Below are 21,030 nucleotides of genomic sequence, written 5' to 3'. Positions count from 1 at the left end.
CATACACACATGTGAGTGGAGTGAGTGAGGCTAAAGTTTAGTCCCATCCCGGAAGTTGAGAGAGAGTTGCACCTCTTTATAAGGTGAGCTCTTCTACCACTTGTATGAGCATGAGAAGAGGAGACCTACACACGCGCTCCTCCTCCTCGCTCGCCTCGCCACGCCACGCCTCGTCACGACGCGCCGCGGGTTGCGGGATTGAGCCGAGCCGAGGACAGAGCTATGCACGTTGTCTATATTTTTGCTGCATGGGAAAATTAATGAGTCATTAATTAATAATTAACGGACGCGTTAATTACTGAACCGTTTCCGATTCTTTTGGATCGTGACGACTCGGACGTGGGGTTTACTCCCACGACCTACCCGGCCCGCACTATATAGTCAGGTAGACGTCTACCCTAGCCGCGGCCGCTTCGTATGGTTTCTCACCACCGTTTCAGATCATTGCGCCGCCAAGCAAGTCTTCTCCATCCCTCCTTCCGGCGTGCACCGCGAGAAGGGACAGCAGGCCTCCGGAACCCCGCCTCTCGTGATCCTGTACGGGAGAGGGGCGATCAGGTTTTTTGGGGAGCGCACTCGCGCGACTGCTGGCAGCGAGGACTTCGCGAACGACGACTTCTTCCCCGACCTCGGCAACCTCATCCTCGACGACATGGGCGACAACGTCAACGCCGGCGGTGCTGCACCCGCTGCACCATATGTGATTCTATCCTTCCTGTTCGAGATCGTGGTAGAATTCATGTTTCTAGTATGTGCCCTAGATGTGATATGTTCATCTGCTATGCTAGTTCGCATGATTAGTTTAATCTCTGCTGTTGTGGTCATGATTTATCTTCTGTTTATTAGGATTAAATGTCGTAGTAATTTGCTCATATTTCCAACAATCCAAAAACCTGATTATAGGCAATTTACTCCGAGTGGTTTTGTTGCGCATCTGAAGCCGCCTGCCTTTAACGAGGCGCAATATAAGAGGTGGCGCACGAGAGCAGTCTACTGGTTTCAGACCAAGGGCTGCTATGATGCCACCAAGGGCAAGCCTAAGGGCGATCTTAATCCAGCACAGCTGGAAGCTTTTGAGAAGATCGATACCCTCTTTAAAGGCGCTCTTCTGAGTGTTCTTGATGACTCCATTGTGGATTCGTATATGTCGTTTGACAATGGCAAGGACATGTGGGCTGTGCTCGAGGCCAAGTTTGGTGCCTCGGACGCCGGCAGCGAGTTGTACGCCATGGAGCAATTCTATGACTACAAGATGACTGATGAACGCCCTGTTGTACAGCAGGCTCATGAGATACAGTCGCTCGCAAAAGAACTTGAGTACTTCAAGTGTGTGTTGCCGGACAAATTTGTTGCCGGAGGCATCATTGCCAAGCTTCCACCTTCGTGGAACAATTTTGCTACTTCCCTGAAACACAAGAGACAGGAGTTTTCCGTTGCGGATCTCATTGGTACTCTTGATGTTGAAGAGAAGGCGAGAGCAAAGGACACACGTGCTCGAGTTGCTGAGGGAGGTTCTAGTGCCCACATGGTACAGAAGAAGAACTCCCAGCCCAACAAGTTCAAAAACAATAAGAACAAAACTCAGGGCAAAGGCAAGTTTGATACAAAGAACAAGCCATCACATTCTACCAACTTCAAGAAGAATTCTCATAAGAAGGGGAAGGGACTTTGCCATGTCTACGGTGATCCTAATCACTGGGCTCCGAAGTGTCCTAACCGCTTTGAGGAGCGCGAACATGAGAAGAGCGGCAAGTCCGCTAATGTTGTCATCGGTGATACTGATATGAAGGAATCAGGGTACGGTATTTTTCCTTCCATCCTTTCAGTATTTCAATCCCCTGATTGGTTAATTGACATCGGTGCCAATGTACATGTTTGTGCTGACGCCTCCATGTTTTCTTCTTACCAGGCAACAGGGACTTCACCCGTGCTGCTGGGGAACGGGTCACATGCCATCGTTCGAGGTGTTGGTACGGTCGATCTGAAGTTTACTTCGGGGAAGACTGTGCGTCTGAAGAACGTTCATCATGTGTCGTCCATCAATAAAAATCTCGTTAGCGGTTCCCGTTTATGTCGAGATGGTTTTAAGTTGGTTTTCGAATCCAATAAAGTTGTAATTTCTAAGTGTGGACAATTTTTTGGAAAAGGCTATGAGTGCGGAGGCTTGTTCCGCCTATCTTTGTCAGATATTTGCACTAAAGTTATTAATAATGTTTGCCACAATAATGAGTCTGATATTTGGCATTCCCGACTCTGTCATATTAACTTTGGTTGCATGACGCGGTTAGCCAATATGAATTTAATTCCGAAAATCTCTACTGTCAAAGGCTCCGAATGCCAAGTATGTGTGCAAGCTAAGTAACCTCGCAAGTCCCATAAGACTGCAGAGGCAAGAGACTTGGCGCCACTAGAGCTTATACATTCTGATCTTTATGAGATGAATGGCATGTTGACAAAAGGTGGAAAGAGATACTTCATGACGCTGATTGATGACTCCACTAGATATTGTTATATGTATCTTCTGAAATCAAAAGATGAGGCTTGACTTTCTTTAAAAACTATAAAAGCTGAGGCAGAGAACCAACTTGATCGAAAAATTAAACGGCTTAGGTCCGATCGTGGTGGAGAGTATTTTTCCAATGAATTTGATCTGTTTTGTGCGGAACATGGTATAATCCATGGGAGGATGCCTCCCTACTCACCCCAGCCAAATGGGGTAGCCGAAAGAAAGAAATGAACTCTAACTGATATGGTTAACACCATGTTAGACACTTTGGGTCTATCCAAGGAATGGTGGGGGAGGCGCTAATGACTGCGTGTCATGTCCTAAACCGAGTTCCCACAAAGCATAAGACCATGACTCCATCTGAGGAATGGGAAAGGAAAAGGTTGAAACTCTCTTACCTACGTACTTGGGGTTGTTTGACGAAAGTCAATATACCAATTCCCAAGAAGCGCAAGCTTGGACCAAAAACCGTGGATTGTGTTCTTCTGGGCTATGCTTTTCATAGCATCGGCTATAGATTTTTGATAATCAAATATGAGGTATCCGACATGCATGTTGGTACGATTATGGAATCAAATGATGCAACTTTCTTTGTGGACATATTTCCTATGAAGGATATGTCGAGTTCATCAAATCAGGAGATACCTACTCCATCTAGTGAGGAATTCACTGTAATTCCTGAACCCACCATTGCGATGGAACACGTTGAGAATCCTGTTGAGGGTAACAATGGAACTCCTGTGAGGAGTAAGAGGCAGAGGATTGCAAAGTCTTTTGGTGATGATTTCATTGTGTACCTCGTGGATGACACACCCAGGACTATTTCAGAAGCCTATGCATCTCCTGATGCTGACTACTGGAAGGAAGTTGTACGTAGCGAGATGGATTCCATCTTAGCTAACGGTACCTGGGAGATCACTGACCGTCCTTATGGGTGCAAACCTGTAGGATGTAAGTGAGTGTTCAAGAAGAAGCTTAGACCTGATGGTACGATTGAAAAGTACAAGGCACGGCTTGTGGCCAAGGGTTATACCCAGAAAGAAGGTGAAGACTTCTTTGATACTTACTCGCCCGTGGCTAGACTGACCACAATTCGGGTGCTACTATCACTGGCTGCCTCACATGGTCTTCTCGTTCATCAAATGGACGTTAAGACGGCTTTCCTCAATGGAGAGTTGAAGGAGGAAATTTACATGGATCAGACAGATGGTTTTGTAGTACCTGGTCAGGAAGGAAAGGTGTGCAAGTTATTAAAGTCTTTATATGGCCTTAAACAAGCTCCTAAGGAGTGGCATGAGAAGTTCGAAAGAACATTAACTGCTGTCGGCTTTCTAGTAAACGATGGTGACAAGTGCATGTACTATCGCTATGGTGGGGGCGAAGGAGTTATTCTTTGTCTGTATGTCGACGACATATTAATCTTTGGAACCAAACTTGATTTAATCAAGGAGGTTAAGGATTTCTTATCTCGCTGTTTTGAGATGAAGGATCTAGGAGTAGCTGATGTTATCTTAAACATCAAGCTATTGAGAGATGAGAATGGTGGGATCACACTGCTTCAGTCTCATTATGTGGAAAAGGTCTTGAGTCGTTTTGGGTATAGCGACTGCACGCCTTCTCCAACTCCATATGATGCTAGTGTGTTGCTTCGAAAGAATCGACGGATTGCTAGAGATCAACTGAGGTATTCTCAGATTATTGGCTCGCTTATGTATTTGGCGAGTGCCACGAGGCCTGACATCTCTTTTGCTGTGAGCAAGCTGAGTCGGTTTGTGTCAAAACCGGGAGATGATCATTGGCATGCGCTTGAGGGAGTTATGCGCTATTTGAAAGGCACCGCGAGCTATGGGATTCACTACACCGGGTATCCAAGGGTACTGGAGGGTTATAGTGACTCAAACTGGATATCTGATGCTGATGAGACTAAGGCCACAGGTGGTTATGTTTTTACACTTGGTGGTGGCGCTGTTTCCTGGAAGTCTTACAAGCAGACCATCTTAACGAGGTCAACTATGAAAGCAGAACTCACAGCATTAGACACTGCCACTGTTGAAGCAGAGTGGCTTCGTGAACTCTTGATGGACTTACCTATGGTTGAAAAACCAATACCCCCTATCCTAATGAACTATGATAATCAAACTGTGATCATCAAGATAAACAGTTCTAAGGACAATATGAAGTCCTCAAGGCATGTGAAGAGGAGACTAAAATCTGTCAGAAAATTGAGGAACTCCGGAGTTATTACGTTGGATTATATCCGAACGTCAAAAAACTTGGCAGATCCCTTCACAAAGGGTCTATCACGTAATGTGATAGATAATGCATCGATGGAGATGGGTTTGAGACCCACCGCATGAGTTATCCATAGTGGTAACCCACTCTATGTGATCGGAGATCCCGTGAAGTAGAAGTGGGAGACAAGTTGTTGGTCAGCTGGGAGGAGAGTATCCCTATATTAATTATCCCACTCCGTGAAGATGCAATACTCTCCTGATCTGCATGGCAGGTTGATACTTATCTTAATGTGTTCCAAGTGGCTTATTCGGGTAAGCAGAGATGTTGTCCTGCAGAACATCTTCTGAGGAACACACCTATATGAATTTGACTGTTAACGTCGCAGTCTGTGAGAATTGGGTGTTCTCTAATAAATTCATGAAAGGCCCTGGAGTATGACGTATACGCTCCACCCGCGGGGAAGCCTTGCGGCAGCCCAGTACCGGTCAAGAATTTGTGTGAAACTAGTTTCACAGAAAACTTGTAGTTCAAGGCATAGTCCACTATTCAAGTTGTGATCTAGTGTAGCACAAATTTCTAAGTGGAAGTTTAACTTCACAGTCTTCACTAAGCACCGATATATAAAACAATGTTTTGGAACTAAATGATGAGATGTGCCAATGAGACTTTGTGGGGGATTATTGGAATTTTGCTAGTAGGCCTTTGGCCCAAAGCCCAACTAAAATTCTGAAATTCTCTTGGCCCATTCATGCACACGTGTGAGTGGAGTGAGTGAGGCTAAAGTTTAATCCCACCCCGGAAGTTGAGAGAGAGTTGCACCTCTTTATAAGGTGAGCTCTTCTACCACTTGTATGACCATGAGAAGAGGAGACCTACACGCGCGCTCCTCCTCCTCGCTCGCCACGCCACGCCTCGTCATGACGCGCCGCGAGTTGCGGGATTGAGCCGAGCCGAGGACAGAGCTATGCACGTTTTCTATATTTTTGCTGCATGGGAAAAATAATGAGTAATTAATTAATAATTAACTGACGCATTAATTACTGAACCTCGTGACGACTCGGACGTGGGATTTACTCCCACGACCTACCAGACCCGTACTATATAGTCAGGCAGATGTCTACCCTAGCCGCGGCCGCTTCATATGGTTTCTCACCACCGTTCCAGATCATTGCGCCGCTAAGCAAGTCTTCTCCATCCCTCCTTCCGGCGTGCACCGCGAGAAGGGACAGCAGGCCTCCGGAACCCCGCCTCTCGTGATCCTGTACGGGAGAGGGGCGATCAGGTTTTTGGGGGAGCGCACTCGCGCGACTGCTGGCAGCGACGACTTCGCGAACAACGACTTCTTCCCCGACCTCGGCAACCTCATCCTCGACGACATGGGCGACAACGTCAACGCCGGCGGTGCTGCACCCGCTGCACCGTACGTGATTCTATCCTTCCTGTTCGAGATCATGGTAGAATTCATGTTTCTAGTATGTGCCCTAGATGTGATATGTTTATCTGCTATGCTAGTTTGCATAATTAGTTTAATCTTTGTTGATGTGGTCATGATTTATCTTCTGTTTATTCGGATTAAATCTCGTAGAAATTTGCTCATATTTCCAACAGGATAAAGGTGGAGGAGACAAATCCCGTAATGGTTGGGGATGGCGTAGAGTAAAGTCTGAGAAGGGCGGCAGCAGCCCGGGGAAGAGCAAATGGAAGAAGACAAGGATTAGCAGGGGGCCAAGGTCGCGCCGCGGAGTGGTGCCCGGCCAGATCTGGCTAGCGCCCCTCTCGAAGTACTCCGTGGCCAGCATGGGGCAAGCCCTGGCCAGTCCGCCCGCATTGACAGAGCACTGTAGCAAGGTCGGGCCACGCTGCGCCAGGATGCTCTTGCTGGAGGAGGCTTCGGCGGCCGCAGTTTTCTTGCCTGGCACCATGGCAGCGGCGAGATTAGAGGTGTAGGAGTAGCAGGGAAACGGCTCACGCGAGGCGAAGGGAAAGATGGGAGGAGTAATGATGTGCTACTGTCGGAACAGTGGGAACCAGGGTACTACGACCCGTCTGCTTCCGGCCTAGAGGACAGCGTGTGAAGCGGCCCAGTAGAGCAGCCTCGCCTTGGTTTCTCTATAGGAAGCCGCCTCACGAGGGGTGAGCCTCCCGAGGGCCCTCGTCATGAGTCCAGACCCTGCCTCTGCAAGGCCCCCCTCGTGAGGCTCCCTCGTGGGTTCTTGTGGAACGAGTCGTGCGGAGAAAGCTGCAGGGCTCCGCGCCCAGCACATGGGTGGCACCCCGCTATCAGGATAAGGGCTGTGGGGCGCGGTCGAGCCCAGCTCCCATTTTGGTTTTCCTCTTTGGTGATAGAAGATCAAAACGGATCAATGTGCCAGGAGAGAGGCATCTTCCAAGACCGTCCATGCGTCATGAGGAGCTAATTTAGCAGGCGGCGACCACCTTTAGTCAGGACTAGTGGCTGGGGTGCACCCCGGGCGCACCTCTTGAGGCGTTTACACTTGTCTTGTTTGAGTACCTCGGCTTGTCTTAATCGAACAGAGTTCGTTACTCCTTTAACATGCCTTTCACTCCTGACATAGCCCTTTGCGCTACTATGCTTGTTACTTGTGTACATGAACATTGCCTGCGCTACTATGTCTGTTACTTGTGTACATGAACATTGGCTTGAGTTAGAGGCAAGATCAATGTCGGAAAATCCATGTCAGTTGGTGAGATTGTTCAGACGACGAACAAATATCAGGCCCTCTGGGCACCACCAATACAGTTAGTATACAATAGAGAATCAGATTCACTATAGGAAGTAGTACATGTGATTAGAGTCACACATAGAGCATCATTCAGTTGGACAATCCAAATCCAAAAGGAAATGAAGCTAACATGGAGAAGCTATATGTCACACAAAAGCATTTGAAGGCTTGAAGTTCACTACGTGGGATATCAGGCACAAAAGTATTACGAGGCCTGAAGTTCACTACATATATATTATATATATATGACAACCTCTGCTTCCCTCTGAGAAGGGCCTATCTTTTACTTTTATCTTCTACCTTATGCAAGAGTCATGGTGATCTTCACCTTTCCTTTTTACATTTTATCGTTTGGCAAGCACATTGTGTTGGAAAGATCCTGATATATATATAGGAGTAGGATTTTCTACAAGTGCTTGCCACAGAACTAGTTAAGGGTTTCAACGGTGCAAAAGTTCTCAAAAATTCTTAAAAAAATACTGAACCAACACACCTATAATATAACATGATCCAACGGAGGGATTAAAGAAATACGATTGTATGTGTCCTGGACAAAAAAAAACAAATAGTTCAGTATATATTTATGTGGCGGTGAGCTGAAATGCTTATTATTTTTGGCTAGGACACATAAATGCATATTTTGACAATCCCCCCGTTGGATCATCTTATTACATTAGAGAGATGCTCCCATATTTATTTCATATTTTTTGATAACTTTTGAACCGTTAAAAGTTTAGGGACACTTAACTAGTTCTGTGGCAAGCTATTTTTTGATAACTTTCGCGGTGAGCACTTAACTAGGAGTTAGGTTTGACGTTCGTTGGCCCCATCAAGATGAAAACATTTTAGCATAGAACATATTCGCCATCTCCAGCATGCCCAATGTGCTCACAAAGTACACGAATCTTCAAGCACAAACAAACAAAGCAAACACTTATCAAAATTCAATTTCTTCGATACCACCACAAACTCAAACACTGCAGAACAGTATCAACAAACTGCTCAACCACGCGGGGTGTTCCTTCAGCTGCAACCACGTCACGAACAGCTCCATCGGCCGCGGCGTGATCTTCTCCATTTGCCCACTGCCGACACCACCAACTGATATCTGACTCATAATATTTAGTATTTTCTGTTTTTCTGAAACATATATGAATTATTTCCATATATGAGAAAAAGAAAAATATACACCAATATGCACCTTGATTGCATACAATATTTGGACTGTACTAATGTGCAATGAATGCAAAGGACACACTCCAGTTGTCTACAAACAGAAAAGAACGATTATCTGATTAATACACATAAGTATGGAGATATAAGCAACAAACATGGCCACATGTAAACAAGCATGGGGAGAATATCCATCAGAATTCTGAACCACCTTTTCATTCCTGCCTATTTGAAAAATAGGATCACATTGGTGAATGTCCAGGTCATGCAAATGCATTTCATGCTTACTACAGAATTCAACAAATTACTATAGAAGTATTTTGTTGTAGATTAAGAACTAAAGCTGCAGCAAAATTATGGTTCATATGCAATGCATAATGTAGCGTTCATCTTAAACCATGAAAAATTATCAGTTGAAAGTGACATCAGTAGAAGTAGGATATTAGTAAAAGCAGGGATCTCAACATATCAGTGTTTATCCTAGGTCATGGATTTATCATATTCCTAGGAAAGCAAAAGATATTTTGTGTGCAATGTGAAGAGGCTAAGAAACTTACCATGATTGATATACCTCAAAATGTTTTATATTAGAATAAGAAAATAATTATGATGTCAAGCTCTTTGATCAACCTGCCAGCAAATGGTTACGATATTCTCCAACTTCTAATTAACAATTAAATGGTCTTTTGCAACTTTGCAAGGGAGGTTTATTTAATTATTATCATTTGAAAAGCACTGAAGATAGTTGTCAGTAGTGGCACTGGTCAGAAGAACAGAAATGATTAACCAAAAATTATGTATAGAAATGGCAACATGGAATGAGGAGCAAATGTGATGAGTCCCTCCTAAGGGCAGTGAGATACTGAAAATCACTACCTTGTACAACTTGAGAGTAAGATCCAATGAAAGAAAAGAAGGTGTGAATATGCATAGATTGGTAGATAAGCAGAATATGTAGTCATTACAAAAAGGAAGCAAGATTCCGTTGAGACAGAGTGCAAAACAGCTGACAAAAAGGAAGCAAGATTCTATTGAGACAGAGTGCAAAATAACTGACAAAAAGGAAGCAAGATTCTAGAAAGCATGTTACTTGTAAGGCAAAACTATCTGTGCAACTAACACGCGCGAATTCGAAATATGTAACTTCTATACCTACATAGTAGGATAAGCGCACAATTAATACAAAAGACGGTGTTATAATTGCCCTACAGTTTTCAGGAAAAAAAGAGGATAAACTTAAAGGATGGCACACCATATTTACATGTAACTGTGATTAATTATGAGGACACTTAGCAACACCATAAGAAAAAATAAGAGCAAGAACAATAGATGAATAAATTACCCATCTAGCCGGAACCACTCCCGGACATCCATCGAATGTGGTCAGGTGAATAAGAAGGAAGCCACAGGATCGCCTGATTGACTCCCATGGGCATGTTAAACCCTACACAAATGACCCAATAATACATCGTTAGGAAGCCCATGAGTTGATTAATCATAACATGCGCCATTCTGCGATTTTCGTCTACCATGAATTATAGCTCTGTAATTGGTTACATTGCATCTCAGTGCCGAATAGCACTAAATTGAAGTGGCTGCTTAAATTTCAGCACCAAATTGGAAGGCCCCAATCATTTCTATATCACACTGAAAATGAAAGGAATCAAATGTGAAACTCAAATGGTAAAAGACATGTGATACACATAACAAGACCACACATATTTAAATACGTAAATCTAAAGTACGTCAGTGTGATATACATGTGTTCAGTGTAGCAGTCAAAGAAGGTGAAACTGAAGTGAGATAGATGACATAAATGCGAGCAGGGAAATAAATCAAGAAATGAAACTGAAACACGTACTGAACATGAAAATTTGTGAGTAATAGGGGATTTAGGAGAGCAAGGGCAAACCTCGGCAAGTAGCACACAAGCCAACCTACAATCCAGTCAAGCGAAGAACCTAGCAGCATGTTATAGATGGAATCAGTGGACTATAAAGGGAAAAAATGAATCAAGAAAAGTGCATAAAAACAACAAGCAAATAACCCATAGAGCACATCATCCATATAAAACAATGAGCAGGTTGTATAGTTGTTTTACGAAACACAGAGATTAAACATTAGTAGGCGACCATCATCACAAAGCAACAAGCACCACCCACTGCATACATCCTCCCCAAAGCACCAACAAAATAGTCACCATGCCTACAGTCAGCGAGCAGCAACCATTGGCTGGTGGTTTACAGAAATCATTGGATAGACCCACACGTGCACAGGTGACACCCAAAGAACCAAACTAAATAGGGACTGCAGCGCACTGAAAACTAATGACACCACACGAGCATGTACATGAACCAGAACGCACAAACACCTCCTCCAACAAGCAAGGAGGAAGCGAACCAGCAAGGGAACCAGGAACAAACAAGAGTGCACCTTTTTATAATATAGAAAGAATCAACGAAGTAAAGCCATGAGAGCACATTTCACCTTGCCGATCGACAAAAACGAGGCCAAGCGATCGAGCAAAGCACCTGACAGACAAGGAAACCAAACAAGCAACACTTCAGTCCACAAACATTCTATCGAACAGGAGAAGCGCAAGAAAAGATCTAACCTTGAAGATCGATGGAACCGAGGTCGAGCGATCTGCCTCCTCGGCCAGTTCCTCCGGTAGCAGCCGCTGGATCTCGTCGCGTTAATGGTGGTGGTGCTCCCCGTAGTAGCCGCCGTGGAAGGGGCATGAGGACGCGGAGAAATCCCCGTATCCAGCCGCAGCGTCGAGACCGGCGACCAGGAGCAGCTGGGAGAGGACGAGGCGCGCGTGGCATGGAGGCGGCGAGCAGGTGGGAGGGATTGGGAAGGGAAGGAGGCGGCTGAATCTGAGGACAGGGACCGTCGTTTCTCTCTCTTTCTTAGAGAATGTACGTGCTATCTTACGAGTGCCACGTAGGATAAATGATGAGGGAAATGAGAGAGAACTCGTAAGAAAAGATTTGTCTTCTCTTATTTAAGATAAGACAAGAGATGATCTCTTAGCACAATTTGTCTCACCATGTTTTAAGGAATTGCTAGTTATTAAAAATAAGGCTAAGATATAACCCATTATAAACATACTTTTTTGTCACCTCTAAATTACATGCAAGACTTAAGATAAAATGTCTTATCAACCATTGTACATGCCCTTAGCTACAAAGAAAACGAGCAGTCTGGCCTATCTAGAGCCGCCAGATGGACCAATTAAAAATAGCATGCCCTTGCCCAATAACTCAGGCGCGCCGGCACAGTAAAAAGTGATGACGTGTATGCTTCGAGCGCTCGCACCTTGCGCCACTCTTTTTTTTGAGAATCAAGAGTTTTATTAATCAATCAACGGATTACATTTCTTCGTTACACAAGTCATAAGAAAGGTGGGAATATAATTTATCCATAAACAACGTTTTCTAGAAGAATTACATTGCTTGGCACACAGATGCGCCAATTCATTCGCCTCCCTCGATATGAATTCCAGACGAAAATCATCAAAATTCCCGCTTAGCTCTTGTATTTCATTCAGAATGGTAGCTATCTCCGAGCGATCAACATTTAGAGAACCCCACTGTTTCACCACTAGTTGTGCATCAGTTTCAATGATTACCCTCCTGAACCCCAAATCAGAAGCTAGCCGTACACCATCTCTTACTGCAAATGCTTCCATAGCCATAGCTGACATCCCAGTTTCATACCAGAGTGCTTGTGCGACTCTTATTGTGTTTTATAGGCGTGTGCTCTTATCCCCCTTCAAATTGCCACTCTATGGCTACCCTTTCCCACTCATATTTTGGGATTGAGGACTGAGGCACTACAAGAAAGGGAGGAGCACCTCCATGTAAAGGGATCGGCTCATTTGCCCACTCCCACATCTCTTGTACTCAGAGCTCTAGATCTCCACAAGCAAATCCAACACAAGCAGAGTAGGGTATTGCACCACACGGTGGCCCGAACCTGGGTAGCTCGAGCGTCCCCTTCAAGTTTGGCGAGAGACAAAGCTCGAGGTGTCCCAGTCATGTCGTAGGCTGCCCAACTAAGCCCCTCAATTTTGAACCTCTTGTTTTTGGAGAGATCTCTAGTACGCAAATCCCCTACACTGATAGTAACGTGTTATTTTCCTTATTATCTTTCATTAATAAAATGGTTCATACCATAATTAAATTTTGGTGTAAAATTACAACAACGAAAAAGGTAGAACTCATAAATGCGTCATGCAGATAGAGGGACGTCTTTGAGATAGAATATCTACACCGCACCACGCATATCTTGAAGACATGAGATATATCATATCTATGGCGTTTATTTTTCTTCAAGTCTCCTCGTCCATTGTTATAAGAGGTGGCATAGACCATTTGGATTTGCATCTTTTGTGTGCTCTCTTACTTCCCTTCTGACAGTATATTACTTGAGACATGGGAACCCTCAATGTGAAAATCCTGCTATGTTTGCTACTCCTCATGCCACTCCATTTGGTTCCCGGTAAATATTTCGTAGAATAGTCACCCTAAAAAACAATGCACTCATTCAATGTATATATGGTCTATATGTTTGGTAGTCATATGTGCAATTTATACTCCTTCACATACATTCTTTTCTTTTTACATAGAGTATTGTAGGATCTGAGTTTTCATGCACCATATTTTGATTGTTGTTTTGTAGGTTCCGGGGGCGCAACATGCAAAGAGCTCAGTAGGACATATACCAATCCACGCTGTGATAACGATGAATGTGTTGAGGCCTGCCACAAGGAGGGCTTTACCCGAGGGGCGTGTGGAGGTATTATCAAAAGGAAAAAATTTATGATACTTTGTTTTTGCAAAAAAGAGTGTTAAAGAAAAAAAATGCGTTAAGGCTGTGGAGGATGTGTTGTAGCAGTTAATAAGATTGTGTATCAAGAAGAACTAATAATGATGAGTGATAAATTGTGTGACTCTGCCAAGTTGTCCTTTTGGCTCTAAACACACACATGAATATCAAACTCCATGCAAATGTTCTAAAAAGACACATGCTGGAAATACTAGATCCATGTGACCATGAAACATAATATATCTGCCTGGTAAAGTGTGTGTTGCAAAAATGATGTGTTCTTAGTGACTCGTTGGATATATATCTGCAACAAAAGGAATTTCTTAGATCATCAGACTTGCTACCTGATTTACAAAATTAACACCAAGTGAATAAAAAAGATGTGTGAGTTTAAGTAATGTGATTTTTATGTATGAATTATAGAGATATATATGTATGAGGATGCTAAAAATGTGACACACACCTATTATTTTCCAAAGATGAAATTGGAACATACATAAGTCTTGTGCCCTCCTTAATGACTCCAAATGCAACATTGGGGAGAACATTGGTTTCGTAAACCCTCTTTAGTGTAAGCAGATAACAACAGATTAATCTCATACCATAGCCTTTACCATATTATTTTCTCGGATTCGGAGTGGAGAGTATATTGATGGGTTGTGTACTCGAATGCAAATATACCGGACCAATAATTCAAATCGGAAATATGGCACTTGGACCAGAAGAAAATATAGTCGAATCAACACTCTGTTAGGTAGATAATTATATTCCTAGCAACATTTGGGAAGGATTTAAACTTTTGGCCTTGCATGAATTATTTATTTAATAAATATATGATTTAGGCTAAAATCCAAGCTTTGCGAGAGGATATCAATACAAATTCAATAATTAAACCATCAACTCTGCCAGTGATAAAATTCAGAGCTAGACATACTAGTCAAGTGAAATTGATTACTCCATAATTAGTAACTCTATCATATTAGCCTTGGATTTTGTCGGGCCCCTGGGACCGAGGGTACCCAGGCCCGTCTACCTGCGGCCCACAGCGCGGCGTCTACCAGGGCCCAAGGATGGAGATATGGTGACCCTATGAGGTGCACCCGCAGGAGGCGTCAGGAGGTCGAGCAATGCATTCCCCCGAGGGCCGCCTCATAGCAGCTCCCTCGCGGGGGCCGAGTGGGGCTGTGCGTCGTTGTGTGCCCCCACGTGGCTGACGCACGCCAGGCGTCGCCAGGGGTGGTACCGGGCGGCACGGACAGAGAGGATTTCCTCTTTGGTGCTAAGGGAGAGGGGGCGGCCCACCCATTCCCAAAGCCGTCCCCAAAGGACTCTCGTTTGGTGCAGAGACGATAAAGCAGAAGGACCGTCAAGGTAGAGGTCATCAACGAGCCCACGAGCGCGTCATGGCAGGAGGCTTTGCAGGCGAAGACCACTTTTGTCAGGATAGCTGGCCGCCCTGTCCCTCTTCGAATCGCCCATTGTGGTGACCCTTCCTGCCTTGTGTTTTTAGGAAAGAGGCCCGGGGCATCTATAAGAGAGGGGGGCGACTACCGTAGAGAAGGGTCAACCTCAGTAGGAAGAACACCACCCTTGTACTCATTCCCTCATCCAAGAAATCAAGCCAAGCAGGACGTAGGGTTTAACGGTTCCGAGCAACCCGAACCTGGGTAAACTGCTATGTCCTTGGTTCTTTGCTTCCGGCGAGCGCTCCCATGAGGTAGTGAGGTAGCCAAGGGCCAGAGAGCACCCCAGAGTTCAAACCTTTCAGGGTTCCCGGAGCCCGGAATCTGACATTTGGCGCGCCAGGTAGGGGTGCGCTCAGCTCTTCAGTTCCGTTTCGGCTTTGTCTTCACCAACCCCATGGCTGACGCTCGCCGTGTGCACGCTGAGTGCCGGGCAGCTCGGGCAGTCCAAACCACCCCGGTTGGCCACAACCACCGGCGCTGAGGCCGTCGCTGGCATCGACCCAGCTGCGCACGAGCAGCAGGACTCCTATGTGCACCCCTCTGTGCAACCCCTTCGGTCTAGCGCGAGGGTCGCACCGCCACGGCCTCCTCTTCCCATGCTTGCCTGGGCCAGGTGGATGCGCAGGCCGCTCTACTCATGGCGCGAGAGCTGCTCCATTACAGCCCGGTGGATGCGCGGTACTACACCTGATGGGCCGCATCACCGAGCTCGTTAGTGCCGCGGGCGAGGCCCCGACGCCGTCGCGTTCGCTCCGGCCCTGACCGTCTCACGCTGGGGATGTGGCGCATGGAGCGCCACCGCCGCCCCATCTGCGTGCCGACCCATTCGAGCCTCAGCGCGACTAGCGTGACCCACCTCGTAGGCCTCCCCTTTGGGCGCAGGATGAGGCAAGTTGCTAGATCATGCAGCGTGCACCTCTGGACGCACGAGTGATCCTGGAGCAGCACCGCCAGCGCCAAGACTGAATCGTCCAAGATGTCGCCATGGCGGGGCGCCAGAACAAGGCTGCCCTCGCGCGTGGCATCCCGTGAACCACGGTGGGTTGCCGTGTCTTCACCCGCGAGCTACGCAAGGTGGTGTGGCCCGTGAAGTTCAAGCCTGAGCTGCCTCCACAGTACGACGGTGTGCTCGACCCCACTGAGTTCCTCCAGCTCTATGCATTGAGCATCGAGGCCTCCAGCGGGGACAACAAGGTCATGGCGAACTGGCTCCCCATGGCCCTCAAGGACGGCGCGTGCTCCTAGCTACTGAACCTGCCTGAGCAGTCGGTCCCTTCATGGAGTGACCTTTGCGAGCTATTCATCACCAACTCAGGGGCTCATACGACTGCTCCCTCACCATCAACAATCTACGGTGCGTGAAGCAATGCCCTAGAGAAACCATGCGCAAGTACATTCAGCGCTTAAGCTAGGTGCGCAACAAGATCCTGCGTGCCTCAGACAAAGCCATCATCATGGCGTTCTCAAACGGGGTCAGGGACATCAAGATATGCGAGAAGCTCGCCATCAACGACAAACCTCACCACTTCCCTGGAGCTATTCAACATCGCCGACAAGTGCCCCAAGGCCAAGGAGGGCCGCCTATTCAGCCACGACAACCCAGATGCCACGGTCGATGATGGCAAGGCGAAGGGTAAGGAACCCAAGCGGAAGGGCCCCGCAGTGCTCGCAGCGGAGCCAGAGCAGAAGCGTGGCCGAGATCATCATGTCCCTGAGAAAGAGTGTCGCCCATACTGCATCTACCACGACGCCCACTCCCACAACACTGAGGACTGCAAAGAGTTCAGATCCCTTCGTGACGAGCGGATCGGCCGGCGCCCAGTGCGCAACGACCGAAGCTCGGGGCATGGCGGAGGCCGCGATGGCAGCAGATGGGAAAGTCGCAACGGCAACCCTTGCCAGAGCTGGCATGACCAGCGTCGTGAGGACGGTTGGCACAATCAGCCTCGTGAGGGCCCTTGGCGGGACCAGCCCCGCCAAGGACCTCGGGGGACGGACCTTCCACCACTGCCTCCACTACCCAAGAGAGATGACAACAACCAAGGCGACACAAGGGCTTGGGGATACCAGGAGCCTCGAGGGATCGCCTGCATCCTTGATGGAGCGCATGCCCTAGCGTCAAACCGACTGTTCAAGCAGTTCTCTCGCGAGGTGAACGTTGCCCTCCTGAGGCCGGACGCTTCGCGGCCTCTCAAATGGTCATAGTACGCCATCGCCTTCGACGCCAGGGACTACCTCAAGTCCACAGCCTCCGCAGGCACGGTACCCATGTTGTGCACTCCTACCATCAACAACGTCCTGGTTACCAAGACCCTCATTGATGGCGGGGCCGACCTCAACGTGATCTCCGTGGAAGCCTTCAACTCGCTCCAGGTGCCCTACGAGCAGCTGATGACCAGGCCATTTTCTGGAGTGACTGATGGCTCCACCATTCCTTTGGGAGAAGTTCGTCTCCCGGTCACCTTCGGTACTCGCGACAACGACCATATTGATCTCATCGACTTCGACGTGGTGCACATCGGTGTCCCATACAATGCGATCCTGGGGTACCCTGCTCTCGCCAACTTCGAGGCAGCGATCCACCACGGCTACAACATCCTCAAGCTCCCAGGCTGCAGCGGCATTATCACCACCGCCTACGAAGGGAAAGATGCGGTCTGCTCCCTTGAGCGCGCGTACAAGGCTGCCGCAGCGGAACACTCTGATGATGAGGGAGTTACCAAGCCTCGTGAGGTTGTGCCCCCTACACTACAAGAAACATGTTAATTCATGACGGATTTCGGGTGACATTTTGAGAAACTGTCATGGATGGGCTGGTCCAGCCCCGCAAGCCCTCTCAAGCCCGCTAAAGCCCGGCTAACTGCTCCCCGTATAAAAACCTAACCCTAACACATTCTCCATCGGCCCTCTCCCTCCTTCGCAGCCCCCTCCCATCCCCATCGTCTCCCACACATCGCCGCCACCTCGTCGCCTCCCTCCTCCTACAGGTTGCCGCCGGCCCTCTCCCTCCTCTCACCTCCCAGCACCGGCGGCTGCTAGATCCGCCACCACCCCCACCCATCCATCCCTCTCACCAGCCACCTCTCTCCCCTATGAACCCTCGCGCCGCCACCAACGCCTCTCGATTCCGGCGGCGTCCACCACCGCGCAGCACGCTCACAAGCTCGTCTTTGACCTATTTGTCCTCCAGCACGGCTGGATCCGCCGCTCCCGGCCTCCGGCGCTTGTCCGCAACCCTAGCCCATGGCTAGGGTTTCGGCTGCGGCGTCGCTTCCACCACCGATGGGTCTCCAGCGACTCATCTTCGTCGTACACCGCGCCCCCTCCCACCCTCTACTCCTCCTGGATGGCGTCCCCTAGCTCGGCGCGCTCGCATGCGTTGGGCTGGACGGCGATAACCCCGACCCCCTCGGCCGCATCGCTGGCACGGCCGTGCTTACTGTGGCGACCTCCTCTGTAATGTGATGGCGGTGTCTGACCTGCACTGTGACTGCTGCCTTGCCTACATGTCTCTCCGGTGAGCACTACGACCTCTGCCTCCCTCCTCTGCTTTATTTTGGGTTGATTTTGTATGTTTCCTATTAAGGACTCATGACATAATATTTCCCAATATTAACCCCTCCAGTGTAGCATTTATAGTCCATGTGAGTTTTATCATGCTACATCTTCAGTCGACCTGTACAAGTTGTAACTCTGAGAAAGAAGAGATTGTGTCAGAATTATGGAGGATGCCCGTCTTACTTACAAACAAGGGCTATAAATGCCCTGCTGATGTACCAATTCACTTCAGTAAACATTATGGAAATTATGTGGACATAGGCCAGCTGCTTCAGAATGTTGATACAACATGGATTGAACTTCATACTTGTTATTTGACCCATCGTAGTTGTGCTTCATTGCCATCTGAATTGCGAAGTTGGAGGAAATTTTTTGAGGAGTTGGGTGTGACTAATTTTGTTCAGGTAGTGAAAGTTGAGAAAAAAAGTATTTGAGGTTGTTTACGTTCAAGAGTAGCAAATTAGGCTCTATATAGTCAGGAAACTGTCTGATGCCTTGGTTTGATTAAAATTACAATGAGAATCAGGTAGCCGAAGTTTTAGTTGACTGTTGTTGGTATTGATGCTCGAGTGGCAACTATTGAGTTATTTTGAGAACCTATAACATGATCTTGGGCCCCTAATGGATGATCGATGCATAATCCCTTTATGCTGCATTTTGTGTGTTTCTTTTTTCTTGTATTATTAACTGATTCTCATAACCACTGAACAATTATCTCCATCTATTATGTTCAACAGTAATCTTTGCGAAAAGTTAATCTTCAAACTGGAAAAGTATCATACTTATCTTAACTTGTCTCATGTTTGCAACATCTCCGACCTTTATTATTCATTCTGTACACTGGAAAAGTTAATCTTCAAATGGAAAAATTAATCTTCATGCCTTGTTGCTTAACACTGTCATTTCTCACTCAGGTTTTAGTACTGCAGCCAATGGATGGGAAAATGTTTGGCGAAGGTCTAACACTTCTAGGTGATAGGTTGTTATATTAACCTGATTTTTTTGAAGTCTTTGCATAACAATTGCTATTTAGAATATAATATACGTATTTTCCTATGTGTTTTGATTCGACCATCTCCTGGTGTTCATGTATTTTGATTCGGCTTGTACCTTAATAACTATTAAGTAATTACTTGAGCCATGCAATAAATTAAATTTGTAGTTCTCTGCATCACATTTGTTAGTGATGCCATTTTTTTGGCGTATATACTTTGCTATTCTCGTTTGTAGGCACTGTAAATTTCAGAACTTAGGAAAAAAAATTGTATGTGCTGTGCATTTTTGTGTTTTTCCAGAGCCAACATTGAAAAGTAGAACTGTACCGCTTCTTACTGCCTAATAAAAGGAATGTTTTACTGGTTCTGTCACTTCCAGAACGTTGCATGATATATTGGGAAAAGGGAGTTATCCACCTTATGTATTACTAGATGTCGCTTATAGTTCTAGCATTTTTGTCTTTCTGTATTGTTGAAACAATGTTCCTTGTCTGTCATATTTCTCTACTTATGTGAATTATATATACTAATGCAGTATTACTATGTTTGTTCTGATTTTTTAAGCGCTCTCTCAAAGTTCTTGATGATTGCTATTTCCAGTACTCATGTTGTATTTGGGGATTATTTCCTGGCTCAGGTTTCCACTGATCAGTGAGGACGGTTGATGATGACAATTGAACGACTGAATCCATCCACTGACAGAATTAAAGAGACCCGAAGAATTGTGCTGGAGACAAAAGTACTTGGTGTGTCAATTCTTCAGGACACTCATCAACAATGGCAGTCACTACTGCATGCTCACACTACAGTACGTAGTCAGTCATAACTATTTTATAATAGTTTAGATATAGTTCCCTGAAATATTCTGCGAACCATCGTTGGCTGTATAGCTCTTCTGTTCATCATTACTTCCAGCCTGGTTGTTAGTTCTTGCAGTTCTGGTAGAGATCAGATTTCCATAGACCATCATATAAGTTCTAGGTTTGATTTATTTCATGCAGGATCTGTTATGAAAATCCAGTGGTAGTGGTTATAGTTTATTAAATTATGTTAAGTGAAGTGTGGAAGTATCTCCACCTTGAAATTTTCATTTTATTCCTGTTTTCTCTACCATTGCAAATTAATTGAATTTGACCAAGTTTATAGGAAGCCATATCAACATCTTCAGCACAGAATTAATTTCATTAGATTTATCATAAAATATATTTTCGTAATATGGAGTCCACTTGTTGTTCTTGATACTTTACTATACCTTCGGGAAGGTTGTTATAGTTTTCCTTTGTGGTGAGAGCATATTGTAACAGAAGCATATTGTTTTTTGACAGGTTTCCTTTGGTTGTGAGAGGCGCATAGGAAGGTTGAGCTGCCGAGGTGAACTTGATGATTAAGAGGGTCTACACAATGTTGTTTGTTGATGTAATCTAGTGTAATTGTTATTGAGGGCATGTGAAGTAATGTTGTATGTGTTTTTGGCACATTTTAGAAGGCCTTTACTTGCTGAAATTATTGAATAGAAATTT

The 21,030-nt window shown here is 46.1% G+C and overlaps 2 long non-coding RNA genes across 2 annotated transcripts; one reads left to right on the top strand and one right to left on the bottom strand.

The window, feature by feature from the left end:
- Window positions 1-10,000: 10,000 nt before the first annotated feature.
- Window positions 10,001-11,513, bottom strand: LOC125541010. Its single transcript, XR_007297424.1, has 4 exons — window positions 11,273-11,513; window positions 11,146-11,189; window positions 10,571-10,619; window positions 10,001-10,305 (listed from the first exon to the last, which is right to left on the bottom strand). It is a non-coding gene; the product is annotated as an uncharacterized LOC125541010 (long non-coding RNA).
- Window positions 11,514-13,067: 1,554 nt separating this feature from the next.
- LOC125541009 lies at window positions 13,068-13,624 on the top strand. Its single transcript, XR_007297423.1, has 2 exons — window positions 13,068-13,164; window positions 13,345-13,624. It is a non-coding gene; the product is annotated as an uncharacterized LOC125541009 (long non-coding RNA).
- Window positions 13,625-21,030: the final 7,406 nt, after the last annotated feature.

Source organism: Triticum urartu, chromosome 2, assembly GCF_003073215.2.
Source record: "Triticum urartu cultivar G1812 chromosome 2, Tu2.1, whole genome shotgun sequence".
Taxonomy (NCBI): domain Eukaryota; kingdom Viridiplantae; phylum Streptophyta; class Magnoliopsida; order Poales; family Poaceae; genus Triticum; species Triticum urartu.
This window is presented reverse-complemented; position numbering and strand designations above follow the sequence as displayed.